The sequence below is a fragment of the Panthera uncia genome (genome assembly GCF_023721935.1).
Source record: "Panthera uncia isolate 11264 chromosome D3 unlocalized genomic scaffold, Puncia_PCG_1.0 HiC_scaffold_8, whole genome shotgun sequence".
NCBI classification, from domain to species: domain Eukaryota; kingdom Metazoa; phylum Chordata; class Mammalia; order Carnivora; family Felidae; genus Panthera; species Panthera uncia.
In genome coordinates, this window is record NW_026057586.1 from 13,563,151 (window position 1) to 13,580,003 (window position 16,853).

The 16,853-nt window shown below is 46.3% G+C and overlaps 1 long non-coding RNA gene across 1 annotated transcript; it reads left to right on the top strand.

Annotated features, from left to right (window-relative positions):
* Window positions 1-439: 439 nt before the first annotated feature.
* Window positions 440-16,390, top strand: LOC125914712 (uncharacterized). Its single transcript, XR_007455399.1, has 4 exons — window positions 440-583; window positions 11,645-11,808; window positions 15,218-15,309; window positions 15,768-16,390. It is a non-coding gene; the product is annotated as an uncharacterized LOC125914712 (long non-coding RNA).
* Window positions 16,391-16,853: the final 463 nt, after the last annotated feature.

Genomic DNA, 16,853 nt, shown 5'->3' on the forward strand with positions numbered 1-16,853 from the left:
GATACGTATCTCCTTAGGCTTGTGATGAAAGCTAGAAGATTTATGGGTCTCTGTAGAGACTCATACGAAGCCCTTTCAAAAATGGTAGCTCCCTGTAGAGGACCTGTATCTTCAGAACCCTAGGCGTCAAAGCAAAACCCTCTGCTCACAGACCGGCTTGGCCGCAGGGCAGAGGTCGGGCAAGGGCTGGAGTGCGGTTTCCGCGTCCGCTCCGCGCCTCAGCTTCGGCCCACCCGGACCCTTGCCCCTTCTTCTGGGACCACCGGCTTTCGGGGGGGGGGCCGGCCTCACGGGGGCGGGCGCTGGCGTGCGCCGCGTCTGCGCAGAGCGCGGGCGGGGGCTCCAGGCGGCGGCGGCGCGGGCCGAGCGCCGTGGACGCGCTCCGTGCGCGCTCCCGTGCGCGCGCGCGGCCGCCTGCGCCCTGCCCACCGCCCCCCCCGTAGCCCGGGCCGCCGCCGCGCCTTCCCCAAGCGCAGGCTTTGTGGGTCTTTGCGAAAACGCGCGTCCAGGAAGGCGGGGAGAGGCGGCCGAACTGAGTTCTGTTAGACGCAGTCATCGGAGGGTTTGCAGTGCACTGAGAGCTGTGAGTACCCGGGTAGTCACTCAAGTGGCACCGGCGTCCTGGAAAGGCTCAGTTCTCGGTGTCGGAGAGGGGAAGGTGGGCCTGCGGGAAACTACCCCTGATGACGTACCTGAGTGGGTTTCAACTCTGTCAGGCCCGACACCACTTTTAAAAATAAGCCTTTGTCAGCTTCATTGACGTCTAATTGACCAAAAAAAAAAAAAAAGGTGTGTATTTAAGAAGTACCGTGTGATGGCTTAATATGCTACGCATTGTGAAATGATTCCCACCTGAAGCTAAGTTACCAGGCTTTGGGTGGGGTGAGAGCACCGGAAACCACTCTCTCAGCGAATTTAAAATACACCATACGGTGTCACTAGTTACAGTCGCCAGCTCTACATTAGAGTCCCTGGAACTCATTCATGTCACATCCCAACAGGCGGTGACCCAGAGACCCACTCCTCCCCGCTTCACCCGATCCCTGGCTCCCCCCATTCCTCCCTCAGCATCTCTGAATTCTAATTTTTAGGGCTGAATAATACTCCGTTAAGGGTAGAGAGGTCATGTTTTCTTTATCCATTCATCTCCTGGTGGACATAAGCAGTACTGTTTCTTGACTACTCAAGATAAGGCTGCAGCGAACCCAGAGTGCCACGATCTCTTGGATACTGACTTCATTTCCTTTAGAGAAATAGCCGGAAGTAGGATGGCTGAAGCATAGAGTAGATCGATTTCTAATTTTGGGGGGGACTTCATGCTGTTTTTCCTAAAGGCCATACCAATTTACACTTCCACCCACAAAAGCTCACCAGCAGATGTGTCCGTATCCTTGCCGACACTCTCAACACCACTTTATTATAGTAATCAATATTTCGCAACACCCCCCCTTTGGTAACCCCAAATTAAATTCATAGGTAATATATTTATCCAAGTGCGTATTTTTTTTAAATTGAAGGATAATTGACATATTATATTAGTTTTAGGTGTACCGCAAAATGATTCAGTACTTGTGTCCGTTGCAAAGTGGTTACCATGATGACTACTGACATTCATTGCCTTGCATACTTTCAGAACAAATTTTTTCCCTTGTGATGAGAGCTTTACAGATCTACTTTCTCAGCAACCTTCACCTTCCAATATGTAATAGAGTATTATTAACTACAGTCATGGTGCACACCTCCCCGTGACTGACTTTCTCTCTCTCTTTTTCTTTTTCTTTCTTTCTTTCTTTCTTTCTTTCTTTCTTTCTCTCTCTCTCTCTCTCTTTCTTTCTTTCTTTCTTTCTTTCTTTCTTTCTTTCTTTCCTTTATTATGACTTATTTTATAGCTGGAAGTTTGTGCCCTTTCACCCCGCAAGTGCATAATTTTTTAAAGAAAAAGGATATGATGGCCTAATATAAACAAGTTAAATAGAGTAAAATCCTAAGTGTCTTTTATCCTTTTTGTGTCCAGTCAGAAAACAAACCACTCTAAGTATTTCAAAAGAAGCAAGTTAATCTAGGGAACTGGTTATAAAGGTTTGGGCAGGGCTGGATGAGCATATGGAGGAAGGTAGGGTTATCCAGGGTTAGTAACTACAGGAACTCACTACCCCCTGGAGCTGGAGAAGCAAAGGGGAAAATGATGTCCCCCAGAGCCTCCGAATGCAAGGCCACGGTGTCTGCCCCCCTGCACACCACACCCGGCACACCACACGACCCAAAAGACAGGGGGAAAAGGGGTCTTCCTGATCTCTTCCATTCCCCAGTGCCTCCCATTGGCAGACCCTCAGAGAAGCCAGATGGGAAGGAATCTGGAAGCTGTAACTTGGAGGTTTCTGGCCCTAGAGGTGGAGAGCAGGGCTCACAAGGGATGTACAGAGCCAACAGATAATAGTTTCAATTTGCAAATTTTTAGGCACAACTACATTTGAAGATATAATGAAGATGCCAGATGCTTGAATCTGCATTTAAATAAGTTAGGATTTAATGGAAGTAAAACAAAGTTCCATTAAATGTTACAGACACTTTCTGTATCTGACTTTCGGAAAGAAAAGGTGGAATAGTGGATTCCCATATATGTATAATCACTATGAATGCAGTGACTACAACAGAGATCCAGGTGGCTGTAGTGGTGACTCAAATGTTATGGGCGGCTTTGCCATTCCTGATGAGATTTCGAAACAGTTGAGTTGACAATTTATAGTAAAACGTGTAAACAAAACAGAACTCATTAGTTGCATTGTTACAAAATTCAGTGTATACTTAAATCATGCCAAAAAGCCTTGTGTTTATATGGCAAGTGGAGTTAGGTCTGGAGCTGAAATCATTAGGAATAGGTTTTTTTCCCACCTTTATGAATATCCATCAGGACATTCAAAATTTGAGCAGGACTAAGGGTTATAGAACATCCAGTTTCCTGGTCTCTTCCCTTCTAAGTGCCCTTTGCATATCCACCCCCCACCCCCCACCGCCCCGCTTCACCCCTGTTGTTGTAACAACTAAAAATGCCTCCACAGATTTTTGGTCCTCTCTTGAGCAGCAGTACAGCTGTTAAGAGCACAGATATAGTTGTGTAGTCTTGATACAGAAGTATTATGAGATATCAAATAGAAATTAGGTTATAGAATGTTGCTTTTCATTATTTTAGGAAGTATTTGTCCATGCATATGAGAAAAGGCTTGGCATTTATAAACCGAAATGTTAACAGTGGTTATTCCTTTTGTTGGAATTTGAAGAATAGTTCTTTTGTTTTTTTTCTGTTTTTAAATTTTTTTTCTACTTGAGAAATTTTAGAACGCATTCAAGTTGGGGGAGAAAAAGGTTAGGTCAGGCAGGTGTATCAGTGAGGATCCTTCTGGGCTCATAGGAACAGTCAGACCCTAAATCTGTCAATGGGGACTGACCCAAGTACCTGGTACGAGCACTTGCTCAGACAAACTTTGGTTCTACCAGAAATGCCACCTCCTTCCTGCACACAAACCACTCTTTGCTGCTCACTGTTCCTTCGGGATGGTGAACAGAGCATGTCCTTCCTGATGTGGGTCCAAATGGGGTCATACTAGTTTTTTGGCTTCATAGCACAGCAGTTTCTTTAAGAATAGGAGCCCGCTGAACTCACCCTCATGCCCGCCCCGTAAATCTCAGGTATGAATCGCCAAACTGGGAGACTGAGTCCCAAGCTTGGACAACATTTTCCATCCTTGGGCCAAAATGGGGGGCATCAGCAAGATGTAGCACATTCAGTGGGTTGCATGCTGGAAGCTTGTGGCGGGCCTGATACTGTGGGCCCTACCAAGAAGACCGAAGAAGGATGATAGGATGGGGCGCCCATGTGTTGGCAGGTCCCAGCATTTTCCAACTGACTTCTCATTGGGATTTAACCCAACACACTGTCTCCAGTCCAAGCTGCCAGCCTCCAAAACCTCTGTCCTGCACAGGACCTTGTGCGGGGATCTCCAGGCAGGGCGTGGGCGTACCCGACACTCACACATCTCGCAGACCTGAACGCCTGGGCCAAGACAAGGGATAGTTTCCAGATGTGGGCTTCACATCTGGGCCAGCCATCAGAAGGCTGCTTATTTGAACAAAGACTGGAAGTACTCAAAGAGCCCCGAGGTCCAGAGAAGGCTGCCAAGAGCTGGCGAGCAGATGAGTGTAGAACAGGCCTCAATTTATGGTTCCAGGAGAGGAAGAAAGCCGTGCTTTGTGGTCCCGCACGGATACGTGTGAAGCAAGGCATCCTGCCCCTTCAGGATGGGCAGTGGCTCTGTTCGTAGGATTAAAATCAGGGGCTTCGATTCTAGGATGAGCAGAATTCTGAACTGAGGGTGCACCCCCATTTCCAGTGTGGCACCTCGACCTTCCCCCCCTTTCCACACCACCTCATAACTGGTATTCTGTGGAAATACTGTGGAAATAGAAAATCTTACGATTTTATGGCTTGGTGGGCCCTTTCAACCCATCATCCCCACCAGACACACACTTCCTTTTTGAAAATTTTTTCTAAATGTTTATTTTTGAGAGAGAGAGAGAGAGAGCGACAGAGAGCGAGTGGGGGAGGGGCAGAGAGAGAGAGGGAGACACAGAATCTGAAGTGGGCTCCAGGCTCTGAGCTGTCAGCACAGAGCCCGACACGGGGCTCGAACTCATGAACTGTGAGATCATGACCTGAGCTAAAAGCTGGGTACTTAACTGACTGAGTCACCCAGGCACCCCATTTCCTTTTATACGTAACCCTGTGACTTGGGCAAATTCCCCACTTGACTGGAGGAGCTGAGAAGAATGGATCTGTTAGCAGTCCTCTTTGGAGGACGTCAGTGAGATCGGCACAACTTGGAGCAGATTCTTACGTTCCTACAAAGTGCAGAAGTGTACTCCTTGGGCTGAGTCCTGTTGGGCTGAATTGTCTGCCCCCTCCCCCCGCCACCTGTGTTGAAGTCCTAACCCCCCCCCCCCCAGTACCTCGGAATGTGACCGTATATGGAGATAGGGGCTTTAAAGAGATCATTAAGTTAAAGTGAGGTCAGTTGGACGGGTTCTCATCCAATCTGAGTGCTGCCCTCGTGAAGAGATTGTGCACAGACACACGCAGAGGGAAGGCTATGTGAGGACACAGGGAGAAGGTGGCCATCCGCGAGCCCCGGAGAAAGTCCTCAGATGAAACCAACCCTGATGCTACCTTGATCTCAGACTTTCAGCCTCCAGGAATGTGGGAGAATCAATTCCTGTTAAGCCACCCAGTCTGCGGTGCTTTCTTATGGCGGCCAGAACGAACTAACACGGAGGTTGGGGGACGCCCGGACCTCAGTGGTGGCCCCGGCTGCCTGGCTCTGTGGGGAACCAGGGACCAGGCCGGTAGTGAGAACGGGCAGGATGATGAGGAGCCCCGGGTGCAGGTCTGAGCCTGAGGGGTGTTGCCAATTTATTTTCCAGTTGGTGCTTTCATTATCCTCACACCGTCAGGAAAGTTCTATGACCTGTCACTGCCTGGCTTCTGCTTTGTGTGGGGCATTAAGGAGGTCCTCGCTGAGGGGTCGGAAGACAGTCATGCCGCAGGTCTTCAAGTCCAGACTCAGGAAGGGGCAGGAGCATGCCCACTGGCAGGGGCGGCATCCTTAGGGCCTCAAGAATAGCTTGTGGGTCGTTTGAAGAGAACTGGTCTCCTTCAGCGACGCCGGCACACGTTTGTGTGGTTATCACTTGGATTACAGGTAGAATGTAAATTTTAGTAGCCATGTAACCTTAGGGAAGTTATTCAAACTCTCCCGTACTGTTTTTTGGCCCTAGGGGTAAGTGGGGTTCGCAGAGTGTTATAAGGGTTAAATGAGACCATGAATAGAAAGGCTATGGAAGCACACGGCACTTTGTCTTCGGTGCCAAGTATTTCCTGAGTTCCTCCTATGTGCCAGGTTCCATCTTAGGCTTTGAGGATATAACAGAAGGTAAGAGGAAAAAAATGTCCCTGCTCCACAGAGCTTACACTGTAGACAGGGAGCGACTATAAAGGAAACAGACGTGCAGAAGGAAGTGGGGTCCGCTGGGTCACAGGCTGGTGCAAAGTCAAGGTGAGGAGAGGAAAGGACCCACGAACAGGTGCTTGCACTCCATTCACTGGGCCCCTGGGGGCGGAAGGTAGAGCTGAGCCCCGAGCGAACGAGACATTGGAAGGGCTGCTGCTTCCTGGAGAAGGGGCTGGAAAACTCTGCTTGTTGGCCCCGGGAAATAATTAGGAAGCCTATTTATGTCCAGGATCCTAAGTGAGGGGGGGAAAAAAATCTCCTGTTTAAAAATAAAATGAGTTTGGCGGCTCCTCAAAACGTTAAACATAGACTTGCCATGTGACCCGGCAATTCCACTGTGAGGTGTAGATGCCGAAACATCGAAAGCAGGGTCTCAGGCTGATCCGTGTAGAACGACGTTCGTGGTGGCTCTGTTCCCAACAGCCCAGAGGTGGAAACAACCCACCCACAGATGGCTGAATAAGCGGAGCGTGGTATATGCATACAGTGTTCCTGAACTTGAATAAGGAGTGAAATCCTGATACGTGCTCAGCGTGGAGGAGCCCTGAAAACATGCTCAACAACATAAGCGAGACCCAAAAGGGCAAATGACCGCGTGATTCCACTTACATGAGGTGCCTAGGGTAGTCCGATTCGTAGCCATAGAAAGTGGAACAGGTGTTCCCAAGGGCCGGGGGGGGGGGGTGGGGTGGGGAGTCACTGTTTACCGGGTACAGAGTTTCTGTTTGGGGTGATGAAAAGTTCTGGAAATGGACCATGGCTATGGTTACACAACATTGTGAATGCTCTTACCGCTGCTAAATTGTGCACTTTATTTTTAAAAAAATTTTTTTAACATTTATTTATTTTTGAGACAGAGAGAGAGAGAGCATGAACAGGGGAGGGTCAGAGAAAGAGGGAGACACAGAATCTGAAACAGGCTCCAGGCTCTGAGCTGTCAGCACAGAGCCCAACGCGAGGCTCGAACCCATAGACCGTGAGATCATGACCTGAGCCGAAGTCGGACGCTTAACCGACTGAGCCACCCAGGTGCCCCTAAATTGTGCACTTTAAAACAAACAAACAAAAATAGTAAATGTTGTGTTAGGTATATTTCACCACTATAAGAAAAAAAAAAAAAAGGAAGAAAAAGAAAGTTATTTGCCCCAGGTCGCTGAGCTAGGGGAGCCAAGTGCTGAGCCTGGCATCCGGGGGTCCCTTTTTCCCAGCCCCGCTTGCTCCCCAGCACAAAGCGGGGTGCTCACACTGGCCGGGGATTTACAGCAGCAGCAGCACCCCCCGGATGGGAAGGCAGCGGCCTTCCTCGCCTGTTTCTTGCACCTGTGTTTCTTTGTGACTGTCTTTCCCGTCTTCCCTTGAAGTCATATTTTCTCTGGTTTTGGGTTGTAATTAATGGAGGCCGCTCTGCGTGCTGACATGTACCGGGCAGCCAGGCTGTACCGGCTTCAGATCTCAGCTCTGCCACTCACTAGGGGGGATTCTGGGGCAAGTTTCTTTAACTCTCTGTCCCTCGTTTTCCCACCTGTGGGAAGCGGTACTAGCAGGGGGTGGTTGTGGAAATAAAGTGAAGTCACCCGCGTGAGGTGCTTGGAGCAGTGGCTGGCACCCCAAGTGCTTTCATTGTTGGGTGTTCTCATTGGTAGCACATGACCGGGCTGAGGGAGCTGAGGGTCTATGGCCAGCGTGCAAGCTTCGTGGACTTAGAATCCTTTTGCAGGATTCTTAAACCCCCCAGGACTCTCCTAGAACGCTGCATCAGAGCCGGGAAGAAAGGCAAAGATACACAGGAAATGTTGCCCACGCACATCCTTACTTACTCGGCGATGTGGAATGATCTCTGCATTTCTGTAGGACGTGGTTTATAAATCAATGGGTTGGGATCAGGGCAGTCTAAAATCACTTGAAGTGTGCTCACATGCTTCCACACAATCTGAGCGTGTCGTGTCTGCTTTCATTCAGCAGTGCTGCCCCCTGTGAGCGGTCCGCGCACTGCAGCCCCAAGTCACTCCAGCCAGCTGGGGGCGGGGAGGACTGCAGAGGCCTGATGGTGTTATGTTTCCCCTGACCTAAGCCCACTCCTGATTCTGTTCCCTCTGTTCTCTCTAAATGGATTTGTGAGATACTTACAGCGTTCCTGTTCCCATGAAATGAGGCTTAACAAGAAGAAAAGAAAAAGGCAGCCAGCCTCTGATAACCCAAGGAGATACAGCCCCCGTGTGTGATTTGGGGCAGGTTGTGGGTCTCAGCCAGCAAATGGGCTCCTAGACGCCTACGATGTACTCTCTCCTGAAGAACATCCCACTTTCACACTTCAAGACTCAAAATCCAGGGACACAGTGAGACTAATATGTTCTATATTTAAAAAAATTTTTTTTAAATGTTTGTTTACTTTTGAGAGAGAGAGAGAGAGGGAGAGAGGGGGAGAGAGAGAGAGAGAGAGAGAGAGAGAGAGACAGAGACAGGGCGCGAGCAGGGGAGGGGCAGAGAGAGAAGGAGACACAGAATCTGAAACAGGCTCCAGGCTCTGAGCTGTCAGCACAGAGCCGATGCAGGGCTCAAACTCACCAACCGTGAGATCATGACCTGAACCGAAGTTGGACACTTTACCCACTGAGCCACCCAGGTGCCCTGAGACTAATATGTTCTATATTTTTAAAACTTTTGCACAGAAAGGAAAAAACGACCATATGCTAAATTTTAGAAAATGAAAAATGGAAAGAACAGTTTTGTAATTCATGACAAAAAAAGGCCTACTCTTCTTCCTAATACATAAAGAACTCATAGAAATCGAAGGGAAGGAAGGACGAAGGGAGGAAGGAAAGTAGGAAGGAAGGAAAGGGAGAGGAGGATGAGCAAATATGGGCCACATTCACAGAAAGCAACCCCGAAATACCATTTTCACCCACTGAATTGGCAGAAATCCTCCTGTTTAATACCACACTCTGTGGGCCAGTCTGTGCAAGGGCAGGCACCTTGGAACATTGCTAGTGGGGATGGGACTCGGCATATCCATTATGAAGGGGGATGTGGCCTGTCAGCAATTGCAAATATATGATTCCACTTCTATAGCTGCACGTGTGCACAGAGAACATACAATGCATTGAGATTGTTCATTGCAACATTGTTTGTGATAGAAAACAATGGAAGCGACAGGTGGCTCTTACCACATTTACTGCCTCCCTGGGATGAACTCTATGCAGTGAAAAAAGAGGAGATGTGCTATCAGTATTGACATGGAAAGAACTCTACAGTATTCCATTAATAAAAATAAGCAAGGTTCAGGGCAGTGTATTTAATCTACTGCCTTTTTATCTAAAGGGTTGGAAGATACGAATTTATGTTTGTATTTCCTTGGTTTTGCCTTCACAAGGTTACCCGTGGAGCACCTAGACTGATGGGGATAAGGCTTGGAGTTATCCACTCTCCTTTCTGCTCCTTCTAGAGTTTCCAAACTTCTCTTTCTGTATATTGATTGTTGAAAGCATGAAGGTGTTACCAGTTTACACTTAAATAAATATATTCTTATTCTCGGGGGGTAATGAGGATTCTCCTATGCTACAATAAGAAAATAAATAGTCCAACCTTTCTGAGATGCAATTTGGCAATATGTATGGGCACAGAGATTTCACTGGTAGGGTCTTGATTACATACTGTTTAAAGCGAAACATTCCCAACTTTTGGAAGATGCACCTGTTAAATGTCCCAACATCAGGGGATGATAACATACCCGTAAGACGGTGATACATCCATAGGACAGAATACTCAAAGCTAATTCAAATACTACAAAGTATATGTACTGACATGGAAAGTTGGCCATTTGTTATAGAATGGAAAAGCAAGTAACATATTTGCATGCATGGTCTGGTACAATATTTGTAAAATATAGAAATATAAAAGTAAGTAAACTCTGTAAGGGTAATATGCCAACATATCATCAGTGACCATAGCTAGATAGTAGGTCGGGATCAGTTTTGTCTTTTATTCATCTGACTTTTCTGATATTATGTATTAACATTACAAGTAAAGTTAATTAAAAATAACCTTACAGGGGCACCTGGGTGGCTCAGTCGGTCGAGCGTCCAACTTCAGCTCAGGTCATGATCTCACACTCCGTAAGTTCGAGCCCCGCGTTGGGCTCTGTGCTGACAGCTCAGAGCCTGGAGCCTGGCTTGGGATTCTGTGTCTCCCTCTCTCTCTACCCCTCCCCTGCTCATGCTCTGTCTCTCTCTGTCTCAAAAATAAATAAAAACATTAAGAAATAAAAAAATAACCTTGAAGCTATATGTATATATACAAAAATACAGTCTTTAATAACAGGTCCAGTAGCATATATCCTGTTACAGCACCTGGTTTTTCATCTTGAATACTTATCGTCCATATCTTTCCCAGTCAGCAAACGCATCTCAGGGAAATCGAGTGGTCAGACTACAATGGTTTTATGATTGTTTGTTTTAGTTTTTTTCCTCAGATCTCCTGATTTTTCTACTGTCAACCCTTATTATTTATGTAATTCATAAATAATAAGCACTTTTAAAAAGAAATACTTCTGTCTAATAGTTGGCGGTTTCGAAAGCCCTTTTTACAGACTGCACACAATATGTGCAAAACCCAGCAGAGCCATGATAACTCTATATGGAGAAACAGAGACTGGGGAAGTTAGGAGGTTTTCTGGCAGTTGCCAAGCCAATAAAGTGAAGCTGGCCCACGTTGATTAACACGTGGCCCAGAAGGGCTCATTCTACCTGCCATGCACATTCCCAGAGCCCTCCTAGACATCTGGAAGGCTTGGACTCCATTCCTACTCCACCAGAGAAGTGAACAGGGTCATCTACAATATCCAATAAAAGTCCTCAAAAGGAGGGGCTAACCAACAAGAGAAAGCATTCCTGGAAAGACAGTTGCTTGAGGGCCCCACACTGAACTGCAGTGAAAGCCTCAAGAATTCTCTTTCCACTTTCCTGTGAACATGCTTACCACTGAATGTGGGAAGATTCACGAGTATTTCTAGAGAAAAGGATTTCCGTTAAAATAAAAAGAAGAAAAATAGATTATCCCCATTTATAGCTTGTTTGAAAGTGTTATTAAAGGATAAACTTACTGAGGGTAAGATTATTTTTTATCTCCATATTTCAGTGCTTAGTTATCCCAGAGATACTCAGTAGGTATTAGATGGTTGTGATAAATGGATGGATGGATGGATGGATGGATAGATGGATGGGTGATTGTTTGAGATGCATTAATTGAAAGAGGGAAGGAAGGAAGGAAGGAAGGAAGGAAGGAAGGAAGGAAGGAGGGAGGGAAGGAAAAGGGAGGGAGGGAGGAATGGAATCTAGAAAGAAGGAAGGGAGGCTGCTGGGGTTGGTTGGATAGATGAATGGAAGGTTGGTTAGGGTGGAAGAAAAGATGGCTGACTGGCTGGCTGGTGTGATGGAATAATGGGTGGGTGGATGAAAAGATGGACTGATGGATGGAATGGATGGATAAAGCTGCAGTTGATTTTAAAGTCTAACAGACACTCAAGTACTGTGCGCTGTTTCAGCTCAGGTACAGAGATATTGCTACATAATTTTCTTCTCTTTTAGGAAGGATGGAACTATCTCCGCTTTTTATGCCAGTCTCATTAACAGCCGCCAAGACAGATGTGGGGCCCTCAACAGCAGTCCTTCTTCTTCACATCCAAAGAATGGCAGAGAAAGTTAAGAGGCCGAAACGAGGAGGCACAAAAGTTAGCATCTTTATTTTATAGGTGAGGTAACCAACCTGAATGCAAAACCCCTTTGCAAATAATGAATGTCCAAGCTATTAGAGACCTTATAAAATACCAGGCATTTAAAATAAAATTGTAAACCATAGAAATGAACAAAAGAAGAGGAAGGGCAGGGTCATTAAAGTCATTCAGTGGGACGGGACAGGTCTTCCCACTGTGGTTACTGCCAGGGCTAAATTGCAGTGTGTAAGGCCATCTGCCCTGGTATTCTTCCTGTCACTCCCGAGAGGTTTTTATTCCACTTTATTTTAGGAGTGCCAAAAGGTGGGTTTCTAATTCTATTCCTCTCTAGTTCTTTTTATAGTACTCAGATCTGGGCAAATACCAGTAATATGAAATGTGTCCTCTTTTTTTTTTTTTTTTTTTTTGTACTTTAAATCAGCCAGAAGTTTAATATCTTGAATTTCCTGCTTCTTTGGCATTCCTCACCTGCTGTGTGCATGCCAGCTGCACCTGCATGGTTTTCTGAGCACGTGTCTACCTGCCGGACTGCCTGCCAGGCCATTAGCGAGGCCAGTGGACGAATCACACACTTGGGTGTTTTTAGATTCTGTCACTTTAATGATAGTGAAAAGCTCCAGACTGCCTGCAACCCCTCCCAGTGTTTGCCAGACAACTCAGAGCTGGAGGCAGGCGTTCATTTAGAAACTGCCAGCGAGCAACGGAAAGTTCTCAAACACCTTTTACCTCTGAGGACTACAGCGAGTCATGGCCCTGAGTTTGTTGGGGTCTTTTATTTCTGCCTGTAAAAAAAAAAAAAGTGCATTCTCCTAAAGGCATTGACTTAAAGTGCTATAGCAGGTGCTGCCTGAACCCCACCCACACACTTGTCTTTCCCCTTCAGTGCTAACAGGCTGGAATTCCAACTGCTGACACCTCATTTTGTGTCCTGAGGACTTTCTCTTGACCTGGAGCCCCCTTTCCCACCTGTGCAGCAGGCCAGAGTGCTGAGAAATTGATGCCCCCGGGAGCAGACTCCCGACAATGGTGAATAGGAGTTGGTGTATAAATGCCCCAGCTCCCTTGCCCCTCAGGTGGGATTGCTCTGAGGTGTATGCTTCTCACTGACTTCCAGAGTTTTCTGAGCAGATTTAAGCTTCAGTCACCCCCAGAGGTAGCTGGTTAGATACCACATGCTTTCTTGGCTGCCTCTTCTCTGTCTTACGTCCCTGTGCCCCTGCCAGCATCTCCTGGGATTGTCTTCCAGATAAACTACTCCATCCAGAATCTCTGTCTTAGAGTCAGATTCAGAGTGACCCCCCAAAAAGGCCCACCTCGACCAATGGGATGCTGTTGCAGGGGTTGGAGGAACACATACTGGACACCTAGGAGATTCCCTCACAAAATCAGAAAGTGCAGCCCCTTCTATAAGCCTCAGCTGTAGTATACCATTTGGGGGCCCTCTGATGCACTTTGGGGTTCCTCTGGCTGTCACCTCCTGTCCCAGGAGTGGTGAGCTGGTAGAGAACCCCAGCCAGAGGCACTCAGAATGCATGTGTAGGTGGACAGAGGTGATGTAATCTGTGGGCAGCCTCTCCAGTCTCCCACCTGGGAGGAAGGAGGCCTAAGAGGCAATAGAGGAAGTGCATTCAGGGAGAAGAATGAGAGGGAAAAACAGATGGCCTTTCTGCATCCTTCTCATTTCGTTTAGATTCAACTTATTTTTTTTTTTCTCTGAAGTACATTCTTTAGTGTTTCATTCAGGGAGGATCTGTTAGGGGCGAACCTTCCATTTTTATTGGGTAAAGAGGTCTCTGTTTTGTCCTTGCTCTCGAACAGCAGCTTAGCTAGGCTTTGAAGTCTACGTTTTCTGTCCGCACGTGCGTTGTCTTCTGGCTTCTATAGCTGATACTGAGAAGGCTGTTTTCAATCGGACTGTTGTTGTTTTGCGGGTAAGCCTGTTTCTTTGTGATTTGATTTCTGGCTTCTTAATCCAGAGAGATTAAATCCTTTATTCCCTTGCTAATTTCTGCAGTTTCATTCTCATCTGTCTGGGCATGCCTTTATTTTTATTTATATTGCTCAGGATTCCCTATTCGGAAAAAACTTAAAAAAGAATCTCAGCCAGTTTCTCCTTGACTTTTGCCGCTCTCTCAATCTTTCTAGCCTCGCCTGAAATTTCTATTAAGGGTAAGATAGCTCTTGTTATTTTATCCTCCATGCTTCTTAAGCTTTCTTTAGTATTCTCTATCTCCTGTTGGCTCCTTCTTCCAATTTACAGACTCTTTCTTTAGCTGTGTCCCAAGCTGCTGCTTGCCCCATCCACCAAGTGCTTCATTGAAACGATCCCATTTTTCATTTCTACAAGTTCCGTTTGGCTCTTCTTCAAACCCATTGGTCATACTTATCCTCATTAGTTAGTCTCTCGTGTGTGGTTTTAAACATTACTTTATGCACTCTATCTGAACATTGTATTATCTGAAAGCTATTTTTAGTGTGGACATTCACTTTTACTCATGGTGACTGTGTCCTCTAGTGCTTTGTAATTTTTTATTTTTATTGTAAGCTTGCCTTCCACAGGGAAAATGTTGTTTTGTTCTGTCTTGTTCTCTGTGGGAATCCTGTGCAATTTGGAACACAGAAGTGTCCCTCCACGGTCGTTTTATTTTTGCTATTGCCAGTTGTCTTGGGGATAGTCAAATCAGCTAAAAACATCACCACCTCTACATAGCCTCCTTGGGCCCCTTTCTCTCAGCTGAGCCTTGGAACCTCTCCTCTCTGCTCACATAGCTCCTTGTCCATATCTCTATGGCATCTCAAACAGCATTCTGTTTGGAGACTGTGTGTCTGTGTCCTCAGTTACTCTAGAAGCCCCTCAGGCACTCATCAGGTCTAGCAAAGAGCTCATAAATGTTTGCTGAATGAATGAACTTGGAGAAGTAAGTCTTCAATGCCTCACCTTCTTTGAATGGGATGTTATCTTTTGTCCTGACCTCATAGGATTTGGAGACATCATAGGCCCTCTATGATAGATCATGGATCTATCCCATAGACCTCATGGGATTTGGGGAGATGCTTTAATTCACCCCTAAGATCACTGCATCAAATCCTTAATTCCCTGCCTAAGATAATTAACTAAGGGGCTCTCACAAGCTGTGAAACACTAACACAGGTACCTCCCAGTGCTCTTCCACTGTGCCCGGTGACTGGTTTCCCACTCATTATTATCTGCTTCCTTTGTGCTTTGTGAGACAGGAATGGTTGCAATGGAAAAGATCTGTCGTGTAGTAACACCTTCAAACTTTTCTGAGACTAAAACAAGGCTGTACCTGAGGCTGATATACTTGGACATATGCTGGACTTAGAATCCCTCAAAATCAAATGGCAGCAGCCAAGCAAACAGCCGTATCAACCCTAAATGGCAACTGTGTGTTCCTCCTTTTCCCAGCTTGACTGAGCGCTCTTTGAGAGCATTGACCATGACATACATCTGCTGGGGTGTCCTCATGGCGAGGTCAGAAGCATGGCGCCGAATTGTAGGTATGGTTGAATTTTGACCGGTTGAGTTGTAGTTAAAAGTAGGGTCAGCATTCTATATACAAAATAGAAGCTACCTCAGAATACTGGCAATTCTTAATAATAGCAAAGCCATTTTTGGTTTGTACTATACTTTTTCTTTTCTGCTCAAGCATTTTGTGGTGGGGAAAAAAGGATTGGGATTGCAGTGTTTTTTAGTGGCTCCAAATAGCTATCTTCCTCTGCCCCCTAGTGGCCTCATGACAAATTGTAAGAACCTTCATGGTTCTCAATTTCCCTGGTTTCTTACTGTTTTTGTTATTGTTTATGAAAAAAAGATTTCCTTAAACTTGCCACAACCTCATAGTGCCCTGTGTTAAAAATTAAATGAATGAAATATAATTTTACTAGAAAATATATGTGCAGTGAGGGGCATCGAGAATCTAGAATTTAGGAAGTGATTCTCTCTCATTCTCCAACAGGCTCCATCCGTGGCCGTCCATCTTTGGTGTTAATACTTTCTGGGACAGTTGTTTGCCACTCTGGGACCCCTTATGTGACAGCTCCATTTGAACCAGCATGAAATGTCCCTCCCCGGCTGCATTCTAGAACCTGGAACCTCCCAAGTAAGACCTAAGCCTGCCTTCACCTAGTGGGGTTATCTGCTTCCCTGCCTGGACTCCTGTCCAGACCAAGAACGGCACCTTCCTCATACGCCTTGGCTCCTGGCACCGAGTTCCTCCTGCCTGTGCTCTCAACATAACACTAGTGTAGGGGAGCCCCAAGAGAATTGGGTTCTCAACACCAAGCATGGTTATTTCTGGTGAAGTACAGACCACGCAAACCATGTCTTTATTTATGCCACTGAGCCTGCATTAGCTCCCTTACCAAGCCTGGAATCCGACTGGCTTCTCTTGAGCAACTGACCTCCCAATAGCCCCCGGTCACCTTCCCATGGATAGTGGCCAAGGAAGGCTTTTCTCATTCTGCCGTCATAACGGTGGCTTCTTTGTTCAGTATAGCTGTGGGAAATTTATTTTCGTCTCTGTTTTTTTGCCAGGAGACTGGATCATAATCTGACAATAAAGAGAAATTCCAACCTGAAGGATTTTGACCACAGAGGAAAGAACTTCCTGAAAGTTCTCTTTCAGGAAGAATGATGGGATGTCCCTGGGGCCAAGAATCAAAAGTTGTGTTCTTGGCCTCAACCCTGTCTGGCTGCCATGCTCCTTGTCAGTAGCATGGAATTTACCTCAGCGCAATCTTGTAAGGATTATAGGAGGGGGAAAGGCTTTCTAGAGGAGAGAAAGCCTCCTCTCCTTATAATCTTGAATGGACAGCTGAAGGATACTGTATAGTTTTAGGAACTTTTCCCATAAAACCACATTGACTTTCAGAAAATTAGCTCTCCTGTCACTAGCTAGTGGGAACCTCAGTTCACAAATTCACTGGGGTGTAAGAAATGCTATGTTTTTAATTTCCCCTAAATCCAATTCTGAATCTCTGTTAGTTTCCTAGGCCTGACGTAATGAAGTACCTCAAGCTGAGTGGCTTATACAATAGGAATG